The sequence below is a fragment of the Hemitrygon akajei genome, chromosome 29, assembly GCF_048418815.1.
Source record: "Hemitrygon akajei chromosome 29, sHemAka1.3, whole genome shotgun sequence".
Classification (NCBI taxonomy): Eukaryota; Metazoa; Chordata; class Chondrichthyes; order Myliobatiformes; family Dasyatidae; genus Hemitrygon; species Hemitrygon akajei.
In genome coordinates this window covers 48,421,057-48,433,344 of record NC_133152.1, presented here as the reverse complement: position 1 = coordinate 48,433,344, position 12,288 = coordinate 48,421,057, and the positions used below count along the sequence as shown (strand labels likewise).

At 37.6% G+C, this 12,288-nt stretch overlaps 1 protein-coding gene across 9 annotated transcripts in view; it reads right to left on the bottom strand.

Annotated features, from left to right (window-relative positions):
- The window catches only part of LOC140718500 (protein polyglycylase TTLL10-like), a 201,237-nt gene that overhangs the window by 184,002 nt on the left and 4,947 nt on the right, over positions 1-12,288 (bottom strand). The window lies entirely within an intron of this gene.

Below are 12,288 nucleotides of genomic sequence, written 5' to 3'. Positions count from 1 at the left end.
CTAACTAATTCACATGAAATTTGTTTCAATTTTGCTCAAACGAAAGAAACCGTGATATTTGAAATATAAAAGAAGCCTACAACAAAAAAACTTTGCAATTTACAATGAACACATTTCACTGCTTGGTTTTCCCCACACCATTTATAAATACACCTCTCCAATGGAATTATGTTAATATACCTTCCTTCAGTTCCTGAAGTGAATTGTAGCAACATCAGACCTTTAATTATCTCATTTTTAAAAATTTTAAACTACAAATTTTTAAAAACCCTCCCATTTTATAATGGTGATCATTACAATAGTCTAAGAAACTATTCCATTTGAGATGCTAGGTAGCTTTTGAAAGGGAACTAGAACTGATGGTTGGAGGTACCATCACTCTGGTCAGTGTGAGAGCAACTGGTCTTACACAAACAACACAGAATTTCAAAATGGAAAGGCGGGGAATTTAAATGCCTAAATTAGTATATATACAGTTAATCAAAATTAATTGATTGAGGTCACTTAAATTATTTAATATTTCTTCTGTACTGAGATTCTGTATAAAATGTAAATAGAAACTACAACATTTGAATTTATAAAACAATAACACACATGATTTAGGACACCATGTTGTCAATGTCCAAACATTTGTTAGACCACAGAATAGAGGGACATCCATTAAGAATGGAGATGAGGATGAATTTCTTTACCCAGGGGGTGGTGAATTTGTGGAATTCATTGCACAGATGGCTTTGGAGGCCAAGTCATTGAGTATATTTAAAGCAGAGGTAGATAGGTTCTTGATTAGTCAGGGTGTCAAAGGTTATGGGAAGAAGGCAGGAGAATGGGGTTGAGAGAGATAATAAATCAGCCATGGTGGAATCGCGGTGCAGAATGATTTAATTCTATTCTCGTGAGTAGCGGATTATGGTGTACAGTTCAGGTACCACTTTAGGGGAAGATGTGGTAGCAAGCACGAGAGAGTGCAGAAGAGACTGGGATGGAGGGCTGTCAGTGTAAGGGACCATTGCGTAGACTGAGCTTTCTCTCACTGTGATGGATGAGGCAGAGGGAAGATCTGATAGAGGTTTATAAAATTATGTGGGTATGGATAGGAGAGATAGTTAAGAATCATTTTCCAAGCCCAATGGCATATAAAACTAGCTGTCACACGTTTAAAGTGAGAATGGAGAAATTTGAAGGAGATCAGAGCGGTAAGCTTTTTGACACGGAGGACTGTGGTTATCAGTGATAAACTGCTGGGGAGGGGGTTGAGACAAATACAGTTACACTATTTTAAAGGCATTTGGGGGCTGAGGTAATTGAAAGGGTTCTTTTCTCTGCTCCTCTGTTCCAGGAAAGGATTCTATGACCTCTTATTGTTTTGTGTTTGTGCAGGCCCCTTTGAACATTCTGTCTAATCAGCCCCACTCCCTGCTCCTTATGGCCTTGCAATTGGACCCCCTTCAAGAATTCACCATTACAGAATGGGAGTAAATTTTTACTTGGAGTTTAAAATCAGATTAAGGGCTTATTGTTGCTGATTGTCAGTGCTGGAGATCACCCCTGTTTAGTTAATAAGGGAAAACAATTGTAAATGTGCTTATCTCCACTTCACTGTTCACTGATCAGAAATCTGCTCACTTTAACTTTGCACTTTTGAATTCTCTGCCACATCTCATTTGCTTTTCTGCTTCCATCCAAGCTCACTTTAACAGCTTTTTAATGGCCCCTTCCTCCCCATGGATTTTTACACCTGCTGTTCAACACCAGTCCCTCTCCTTACTGCAAGACATTGGCTTGTGTGAGTAGAAGAATGGGGAGAGGAAACTCAGTGAAACTATCGAATGTTGAAAAGCCCTAGATAGAGTGGATGTGAAGAGGATATTTCCTACAGTGAGGGAGTCTAGGATCAGTGGGCACAGGCTCAGAATAGAAGGATGTCCATTTAGAACAGAGGTGAGGAGGAATTTCTTTAACTAGAAGGTGGTGAAACTGTGGAGTTTGTTGTCACGGGTGGCTGTGCAGGCCAAGTCATTGGGTATATTTAAGGCGAGGTTAAAAGATTATTGATTAGTCAGGGGATGAAGGGATAGGGGGAGAAGGCAGGAGATTGGGGTTGAGAAGGAAATCGATCAGCCATGATGAAATGGCAGAGCAGAGTCATTGGGCCAAATGGCCTAATTCTGCTCCTATATCTTATGTTCTTATGCTCTTAACAAATAATGTAGTAGACAAGTTAGTCTTTTACCTTCATGCAGATTATTAATTTCACACAATTTAACAACAGGTGGTGTCTCCTGTGGAAAGAACATTGTTCTTTTCAATTAAAAAGTGAGGACAAATTTGGGCACGTTACACTGACTGATCCTGCAATGTAGAGCTCTGGAAAATCACTTCTTTGCCTTAGAAAGTCAGTTGCACTTCTTATCCCATACAAATTCACCGGTGGGGTGAAATTTCAATATTCCAGTGATGAATTGCTTCTCCAATCTTACCATGGCAGATTTATTGTAGAATAAAAAGTAATAGTATTAAATTCCCTATTATCTGATAATAAACTTCAATTTATTGGTAATCTTTCTATGTATTAGTCACCTTCACCTGTTTAATGTCTCCTGTGTTCACCTTGAGACAACAATCCCTTTGAAATGCTTCAGGTAAGAATTAACCAGCCATTGGCTACGTCAAATAGCAATTATAATCTGGATAAGAGAATAAACTCAGTGTACAACACTTTCAATATCATTTCCTGATATTACACATTTCTTTTCTATTCATTCCAGAAATTAGTGCTAAAGAATTCAAATGTTTTACTAAAAAATTACTTTTCATCCCTCATTACCTTTCAAACAAATCAAAATATTTTAGTGCCATGAATAACCATTAATAATTTCACATCATAACTAAATAATTTTAGCCATTAATAACCATTAATTCCAAATATCTTAATTTAAAGCACCATTTATATGGAGAAACATGTATTTCCCAAGACATACTTCTCTACTTGTTCTTTCTGGTCTAGATTTGCAGGGCTTAGACTAGAAAAGAAACAGCCAGCTGTAATTCACCTTTTATTGTTGGGCACTGGGGTGCAGTGGGCTTCAAGGGAAGTATCATGTCTTTCTTTAAGCATTCTATGACAAGGAATTGAACCAGCATTTACTAATTTGTTCATTTTACAAACAAAATATAATATTTTACAGTTGGTCAAACTGTAAACAATATTTTATTATTGGCTCACAAATTTTTGATCAACAAAAAGAAGGATTTTCATGTGGCACCCAAACAGCATCAGATGCATGGAGTTTAAATCGTACTCACACAGCCTTTCGATTTCTATAAGGCAGGTTCTTGGATGAGTTGGTGCATGGATAAAAGAGGGGAGATGGTTTAAGTATTAGCCAGTATTATTTCTCTATAACTCTTATAAAATTATTACGAAGCAACGTTTGTGAAATGTTTATGATGAAGGGAATAGTCGTCCTTCTGGTCTAGAAGATTTAATATTATTTCAGATGATGAAGAGATCGGTGAGTCTTTCAGGGGGGAAATGTAAATAATGTTCCACATGGAAAACCCCTGAAATACTTTTCTATTTCCTGACAAACCCTTATCTTCCTACAGCAAATCAAATAACTGGTCCAGCCTGTGCAGTATTTCAATAACAGGGATATAGCCAGGATGGAGGTCTAGAGCTATGAGAAGCAGCAAGACAGGTTAGGGCTGGATTCTCTTGAATGAAAATGGCTGAGCAGTGACCTTATAGAGATTAATAATCAGTCTTTTTCACAAGGTAGGGGAGTCTAATTCTAAAGGGTATTAGTTTACGTTGAAAGGGGTAAGTCTTAAAAGTGGCCTGAGGGGAAACCTGATAAGAACACCCTCCCAATGTCCTATATCAAAAAACTCACATACTGAGGGACTGAGAGTCCTCAATGATAGGAGGGACCGAGGGATACTGAGGGACCAAGAGTCCTCAGTGATAGGAACACCATCCCGATGTCCTATAACGAGAAACTCAAATAAGACTACCAGAAGTCTGTCGGCTAAAGGGAACATTCATTTCCACAAATTAAGATTGTCAGAAAGTGCTAGAAAATCATCAACACTGCTGTATTCAAACATGCTTTAACAGACTCCAGTATATTGAAATGCAAGTGCAGAAAATACTTTAAAAAGTTATATTTGCAGAACTGAGAACAGCAAATCTTGCATTAGTTATTTTTTAAATTCTGATGTGTTCCTGAGCACCTTTGTCTCACCCCACAGATTACAGCAGATAGTGTGACTTTCAGTACGAATACCTTGAGTATTTCAGCAGGTCTAGAAATTGATCCCAGCATCCAAAGATTTTGCTACTATCAATGTGTAATTTATATTCATTGGCTGTTGACTGTGGCACACTCTTTAAACATCGTTACCAGACAGTGTTAGAACCTAGCAATGCAATCCAGCACTGCCTAGTAAGATGCCCAAAGAAGACCAGCATTTGACCAGAACCAGAGGAAAGCCTTTCGTTTCTGTAATTGCATTTTTAGATACACCGCGGAACAGGCCCTTCCTGCCCTTTGAGCCTCACTGAAGTAGCTCACCGATTTAACCCTGCTCTAATCACTGGACAATTTTACAATGACCAGTTAGCCTACTGACCAGTACATCTTTGGACTGTGGGAGGAAACCCACATGATCATGGGGGAGAACGTACAAACTCCTTACAGAGGACGCCAGAATTGAACTTGGAACTCCCACACCCCAAGCTGTAACAGTGATGCGCTAACTATTACCATTTGTAACACTGCACTTCTCAATTTAGTGATAATTGCAGAGGTTAACTGTAAAACACAAACTCAAAATATGGGAAGGTAAAGATTGGGACCGTGAGACGCAATATCTTCATTGTATTTCATTAGCATCATAATACTCTATCTTTTTTAGGAATTACTTTACTAAATTGTACAACTATCGTTCATTCTAAAGCAGGGCTCCCCAACCTTTTTTATGCCATGAACCAATACCATCAACCGAGGGGTCCACAGGCCCCAGGTTGGGAATCCCTGTTCTAATGTAATGGAGCAAAATATGTAATTTCAAAGTCTTAAAACAACATGTCTCACAATTTGTATACGTATAACTTCTCTGATAAAATTATGCTTTCCAATGTATTGTTACTGACTGTAATTTAAAAAGAAAAATTAGCTGGATATTTTTGCTTTGCGTTGTTTTACACTGTATGATCTTCACCAATGTAATGGTGTAGCTACTGACCTCAATCTTCCACATAATGGAGAACAAAAAAGTTATGGTTTTGAACTCGTAAAATTATTTAATTAAAGAAAATAAGAAAATTCAACATGTCCATTGTAGCTGTGTCAGCGGGAAAGAGTTACCACCCAAATCCCCTCTTCCAGCACTTTATCTATAAATCATGCCTTTTCAAATATACATTGAAGCGTTTTTAAATATTCTCTTGAAGATGGTAAATTCCAGATCTCTATAGCTCTGTGGAGGAAATAATTCCCCCTCATCTTTCCTCTAATCATTCACCAATTCAAAGAAGAATTCCACAATGCATAGTCAAGCATCTCGTCTGTCTTTATAGACACATTAGCAAAGATTGTTAAAATATGGGGAAAGATGGGAGCAAGAGAAATAGTGCAAATCTATCCTGCTTAACTGTTGGAAAACAAAATGGGAACAGGAAAATGTCTTTGCAATATTTGATTAATTTAACTATTTTGTTGATGGTGGTTTATTAAATAAGCTGGGAATACCTGTTATATGTAAAACTCAGATTATGGAATATGTTGTCTTTAAAACAAGAAGTTAGCATTCACACACTATTTTAGATTGAATTAAAATATAGCTTAATTCAACTGCAGTACATATTTTTATTGATTGATTGGGATACAGCATGGAACAGATAGTTCTGCCCTTCAAGCTGTGATGTGCAGCAATCCCCCGATTTAATACTAGCCTAATCACGGAACAATTTACAATGACCAATTAACCTTTCAACTGCTATGTCTTTGGACTGTGGGAGGAAACTGGAGCACCCGGAGGAAACCCACGTGGTCACAGGGAGAACATACAAACTCCTTACAGACAGCAGCAGGATTTGAACCCCGGTCTCCTGTACTGTAAAGTGTTGTGCCAACCGTGACGGAAATTTAACTTAATGAAAATGCCTACAGCAGCTAGAGCAGCTAAATTTAGTTTCAGGTGTTGTTCGATCTTGAAGTCGATTGGACTCTAAAGTTTCTAACACCTGGAATATTGTGTGAAAGTCTGGTCAGTTTACCACAGGGTAGTCTTGATGGTCTGAGCAGTGAGAACATTTATAGATGACTGAAAATGGAAGGCACACTCAGTAGTTGTTGTTGAGCGCCATCGAGTCATCGTTGACTCATGGAGACCCTATGGGTAGCTTGCTTAATTTCACTCCTATTTCTTATTGATGTACTTGTAATAAAGAACATGCAGCAAATGTTCACTGGTTTGATCGCTGGGATAGCAAGTTTGTCATATGAAGAAAGCTTAAACAATCCTTAAATTTGGAAGAATGATTTCACTGAAATGCACAAAGTTGTATTGAGGGGTGATGCAAAATTGATTGTAACTTGCCCTGAGGTACCTGGAATAAGGGTGGGCCTTTCAGGACATAAAAGAGAATTTCTCCATGCAGAATCTGAGAATACTCTGATGTCACAGTCATCGAGGCAGAGATCAATGAATATTTGGATTTCAGGATATCAAGGGGCATGGTGTTAATGCAGGGAAGTAAGTCAAAGATCTGTCATAGTCTTACTTAGGGTACAATTCAATAGCCTATTTTAATTTTTATATTTCCTGTTCTGATATCAATTAAACATCAATACTCAAATCCAATCAAGACACATGAAGAATTTATTAATTAGAAAACGTTAGATTTGTCTCCATGAATACTGAGAGATATACATATTCTTGTGGATGGTTCACTAAACATTAGCAGGCAGGTGTACCAACTAGCTATTATTACAAAGCAGTTGGAATCCACAAACAGAGAAGTATTGTACAAGTGTTGATGGAAAACTTTCTACATTTTGGTCCCCTTACATAAAAAAGGACCTGCTGGCCAGCCGCGTGAGAGATTTGAATGAGAGAATATAGTTACAAGGTAAGGGATGGGATTTAAAACAGAGCTGAATAGAAATATCTTCTTGCAGAAGTCGGAGAAATTCTGGAATTCTCTATCCTAGAAGTCAGAGGGTAGATCACAGTGGGTATTTAAAGGAGGCAGATAAAGTTTTGAAAGATCAGGGAGCTGAAGACTAAGGGGAACAAGCACAGGTTAGGAGTTGCGGCCTAGTGCAGATTCACCATAACCATGCTGAATGATGGGTTGGATGCTCCTTTCTGCTCTAATTTATTGTGAAAAGGTTGTTAATTCTAGTTCCACTCCAGCTCATTGACATACCAGAGCAGCTGAGGGATTGCTGTGTGTCAGGTGACACGTCTGATGAAGATACTGCCTGCTCAGTTAGGTGGAACAGATGAACTTTTGCCACTATGTTGAGGAGTTATTCCTGGAATCTCAACAATGGTCACCTCCCAACACAAGTCTCTAAAAAATTCATCTTGCTATTGCCGTTCATATCATACTGCTGGGGGCGGCATGGTAACGTCGTGGTTAGCACAACGCTTTACAGTGCCAGCAACCCGGGTTTGTTTCCTGCTGCTGTCTGTAAGGAGTTTGAATGTTCTCCCTGTGATTGTGTGGGTTTCCTCTTGGTGCTTCAGTTCCAAGCATGTACCAGTTAGTAGGTTAATTGGTTATTGTAAATTGTCTTGTGATTCGGCTAGTGTAAATCAGGGTATTGCTGGGTGACATGGCTCAAAGGGCCTATTCTGCTCGGTAGCTCAATTATCAACTAACTAAATATAATCTCCAGCAGGAAACAAAGCTCTGGACTCAGTGGTTCAGGCAGCATCAGCTTGATGCTGATTATTATCTCCAAGTTGGTTGTATCATCACCAATGTCCCAACACGTACCCAAAAGGCCCCTTACTGCTTGAAATGCTATGACCAGGAAATGAAAAGTGCATTAGAAAAATGCAAGTTCTTCTTTACAACCTGTCCATAATTACAATGATTTCAAGTAATATCTTTAAAGCAAAAACAGATCTCCTATTCTTCCTTTGATATTATTTGGGAGAGAACCTGAACTGTGCAGTCAAGGACACAAGAGTGAGTGACATAGACTGAGAACAGAAATCATATTGTGGGCTGAAGGGCAAGGAAGCAGTCAGCAACATCATTTTGTATGGGATATTATCTCTGCCCTATGGTGCTGCCTCCAGAATATAGTGATTGCAACGATTTGGTTGAAATTGCAATTTGTAGAGCCACAATAGAGAACATCATTCTTGGAATTCACAATTGCATTCATTAATTTTCCAATGTCTTGACTTGAAAAAAAACATCCTCAGTATCAGCTGCTCATTATTTTCTCATTATGACCTTCTTTCTGCCTGGGTAATTTGGCCCTGTGCCCTGCTTTTAAGGTTAAAAACTAGCTATTCTTCTCCATAAATTAGATTATGTTCAAATGCATCTTATTAATTGCACTTCCTGAGTAATCCTAACTTTTCAACTTTATTTTTTTTGTTATATAAATCCAAAATAAAAGCTTGCTGGTGATAATAAATCTGATTCTGATTCGGAATTGAAACAAAGATCATTGGATAGTCTGAATGAAAGATCATCCCAGTGAAAAAATCTGAGCAATTTCTCCTTTCAGCTGTAAGGTGACAAAATGAAAACATGTTCTGCTATTTTACTAATAAGTTTGTTTTAGCACAGAAAGCTAGCCTTGTAATAGTCTACAAAACTTGCTAAAATATGCCCTACCTTACGAATGCAAGTAATGACTTCATTTTCACTTTCTATTGGCTGGGGAGAGTTTGCTGTCAAAGGAAGCAGAGTTACAGTGCCACTCAGCTGAAGGGCTACCGAGACAGTACTCTGAAAATCAATGCAACATTACACAGATCATGCAAAGGAAAATCTATCATAAGAATGAAATAATAAATGGTCAGTTCTTTCAACTTTCAAACCAACTGCTGAGTTTTACCTGGTCCCTCTGAGTCTGTAAGCCAGAAACTTTTATTCTTCTGTTTGTACTGAAATCTTCTCCGATGAAATCAGAAAGCCATCGTCATCATTACCAGGCAGTATTAGAATACACATTACATCCAATGCTGCCCAGTAAGATGGCAATAACTTCCCAGCACTCTTTCAATCTCATTTTGCCAGCAACCATTCTCAGAGTAATTGCTGGTAACAAGGGTATAAAAGTGTATTCTAATCGCTGTCCTCACTTCTAACAAAGTCCATTTCTTACACATTTCTGTTTTAAGTCGCTAAATATGCAGTTTTCTTCTTTCTGTTACACTGTTGTGTTTCTTATTAAGTACATTGACTTTCTTAACATTTAAATCAAGTTTTTGTTCAAAATAACTTGTTCAAGTGAATTTTATGTTTCTTGTTTAAATTTTCACTATGTTTACTGGATATTGTATACATTTTTCTTGTGTTTATTGGACATGGATTCATATTTTGCTTGCAACCACTATTTCATAAAATTTTACATTTTGACTAAAAAGCTTCTGTTGACAGTCCATTATTGGAATGCCAAATTTATCATCCCTGTTCCTCAAACAAACTCAGCTCTCTTTATCCTCTGTTCCCAGTGAAATTAAGTTAACAAATTAGTTTAATTCAGATAAATGCAAGGTGTTGCATTTGATAAGATAAGGCAGGGCTCATGACAGGGCCCTGGGGAATGCTGTTGGACAGGGAGACCTGGTGGTACAGGTACATCATTTCCTGAAAGAGGCAAAACAGGTAGATGGGGCGATGATTCAGAATACTGAGTTCAGGAGTTGGGCCATTACATTACACCTTTGCAAGATATTGTTAAGGTCACATTTAGGGAACTGCATGTAGTTCTAGCTGTCCTGCTACAGGAAGAATGGCATTAAGCTGGAGAGGATGTAAAAATGATTTATGAGGACATCACCAGGGCTGGAGAGCTTGGGTTACGTGAAGAGTTTGGACAGTGTAGGACTTTTATCCCTGCAGCATAGGAGGTTTATGGGTGACCTTATAGAGCAGGGGGCAACAGACCCCTCAGTTAATGGTATGGGTCAGTGACACAAAAAGTTTAGGAACCCGTGATACGGACGTTTCTAAATTCATGTGAAGGAACATCTTCACCATCGTACAGATACAGTACCAACTGAGCACCTTCACCATCAGATAGGCACAATTCTACCACCAGACATCACCCACTACAAGTGAAAAGTTCAATTTCTCTTATAAACCATCCTGATATTAAAAGGTTCAAAATAAATTATAGTATCAGTGCGCTTTCACGGTAAAGTTTTACGCATCTAAACACACTTATAAAAGGAAAAATTATCAATACTATACAGATATATCACAAATACTTAAACATAATTCTTTCAGGTTGAACATATATAAAAGTGGTATTATTCTGAATTTCATTATTGACCCACTATGAAAGTTCAGAGTAAATTTATTATCAAAGAACATACATGTCACCATACACCACCCTGAGAGTCATTTTCTTGCTGGAATTCACAGTAAATGAAGAATCACAATAGAGTCAATGAAAGATCAGATCCAACAGGACAGACCAGCCACCAATGGGCAAACCGTGCAAGTGCAAAAAGAGAAAACTAAATAATAAATAAGCAATAAATATCGAGAACATAAGGTGAGGAGTCCTTACCAATGTATACTATTAATATGCCAATAAGTTTTTAAAAGCTGTTCTAAAACATTTTAAATTCTGTTAGTCAATGTGCCCTACAGATTACTACAGCCCCTTCCTATTCTAATAAGGAAAAAAAATGGCACCTCTATTTATGAAGCTGCTTTTTCAGTAAACCAAGAATTTCTGCTATGAAGGCTTACAAACTTGTAGCTGCATTGTGAAAAGTCTGCCTGAATTTAAAACTCAAGCTTTGACTTGCTGTGTAACTGCACATGATCCAGATAGGCAGAGATTTGGTGTCTCAGGAGGTGATATCACCAGTTTTCTGTTGAAAATGAAAGCACTCAGAAAAGGTGAACATAAAACCTACAATGAAATACTATGCTAAAGGCTTCAACCGACAGAGAATTTGCAGAGTCATTCTCATACAATCTCTTTTAAAAATTAAAGCAAAAAGGCAAAATAACAAAAAAAAACTTCATCTGCTGCCTGTGGTTCCTGGGTCATGAGCTAATCCCACCATTTTGTACGACAGCTGTGGAAGGAGCAGCAAAATGGCTTCCAGTATTCCTGAACACCACAAATTAATGAAGGCTTTTCAATCTGCAACTCTATTATCAGACCAAAACAACCCACAACATTACTGGTTCTAACTTGTCAGATGCATTACTGAAAGACATTGCTCAGAAAGAAAAGTTGAAGATTTTCAGGGAGGCTAAAATGCAAACAAGGACGCAATCACACTCAGTTCCAAGCTGTTAGTTATTGTCCTTTTTTAGCCCTGGTGAAAGTCTGATCTACTCACTAGCCCTGAAAGACCTGCTGTGTGTCTATAGCATTTTCAACCTTTATTGATTTATGGGTCACATTCAGATGAACAGAGCATCTAATCAGAAATAGCCAATAAAATGTGTTTGATTCTTTGAGAAAGGCTAGCTTTCTGGTTGTCAAAAGGGCCACTTTTACTTGTTTCAAGCCTTCTTCATATACAAATCAATAAAATACTCTCTACGGATATTACAAACTAGTACTTATTTCTTAAAAGACATTCAAAATATTCAGTCTAACAACCAGTTTTGACACAAAGAAGTACTTACACTAATTTAAAAATCATCTTTAGAAAGATCCAAATAGCTTTAAAAAATCTATTACAAAGTGGTCAACTGAGTGAGAACTGTTCTTCAACAGAAAATTCTGGCTAATCTGCAACTGCAGACTTTTACATCATTAAAATGTTTGTTATAGACCTGAAGATTTATCTAAAAAAATAAGCTAGATACTCAGGTAAGCAATGTTTATGTTAATAAAATATATGCTTGTGGACTACCTCAAATGTCCTAAAAACAGCTCAGTGGATGTAATGAAAATAAACTTGAAAATATCATCATTTCGCTAATCTTAGACACAGCAACACAGATACATCATCTTCAAATACCATAACTGACAAAAGTAGAGCAAGCAACATGAAACTGAATTTGGAACTGAATTCATTTGATTGTCTTCTTTAAAAACTAAAAACTTCCCT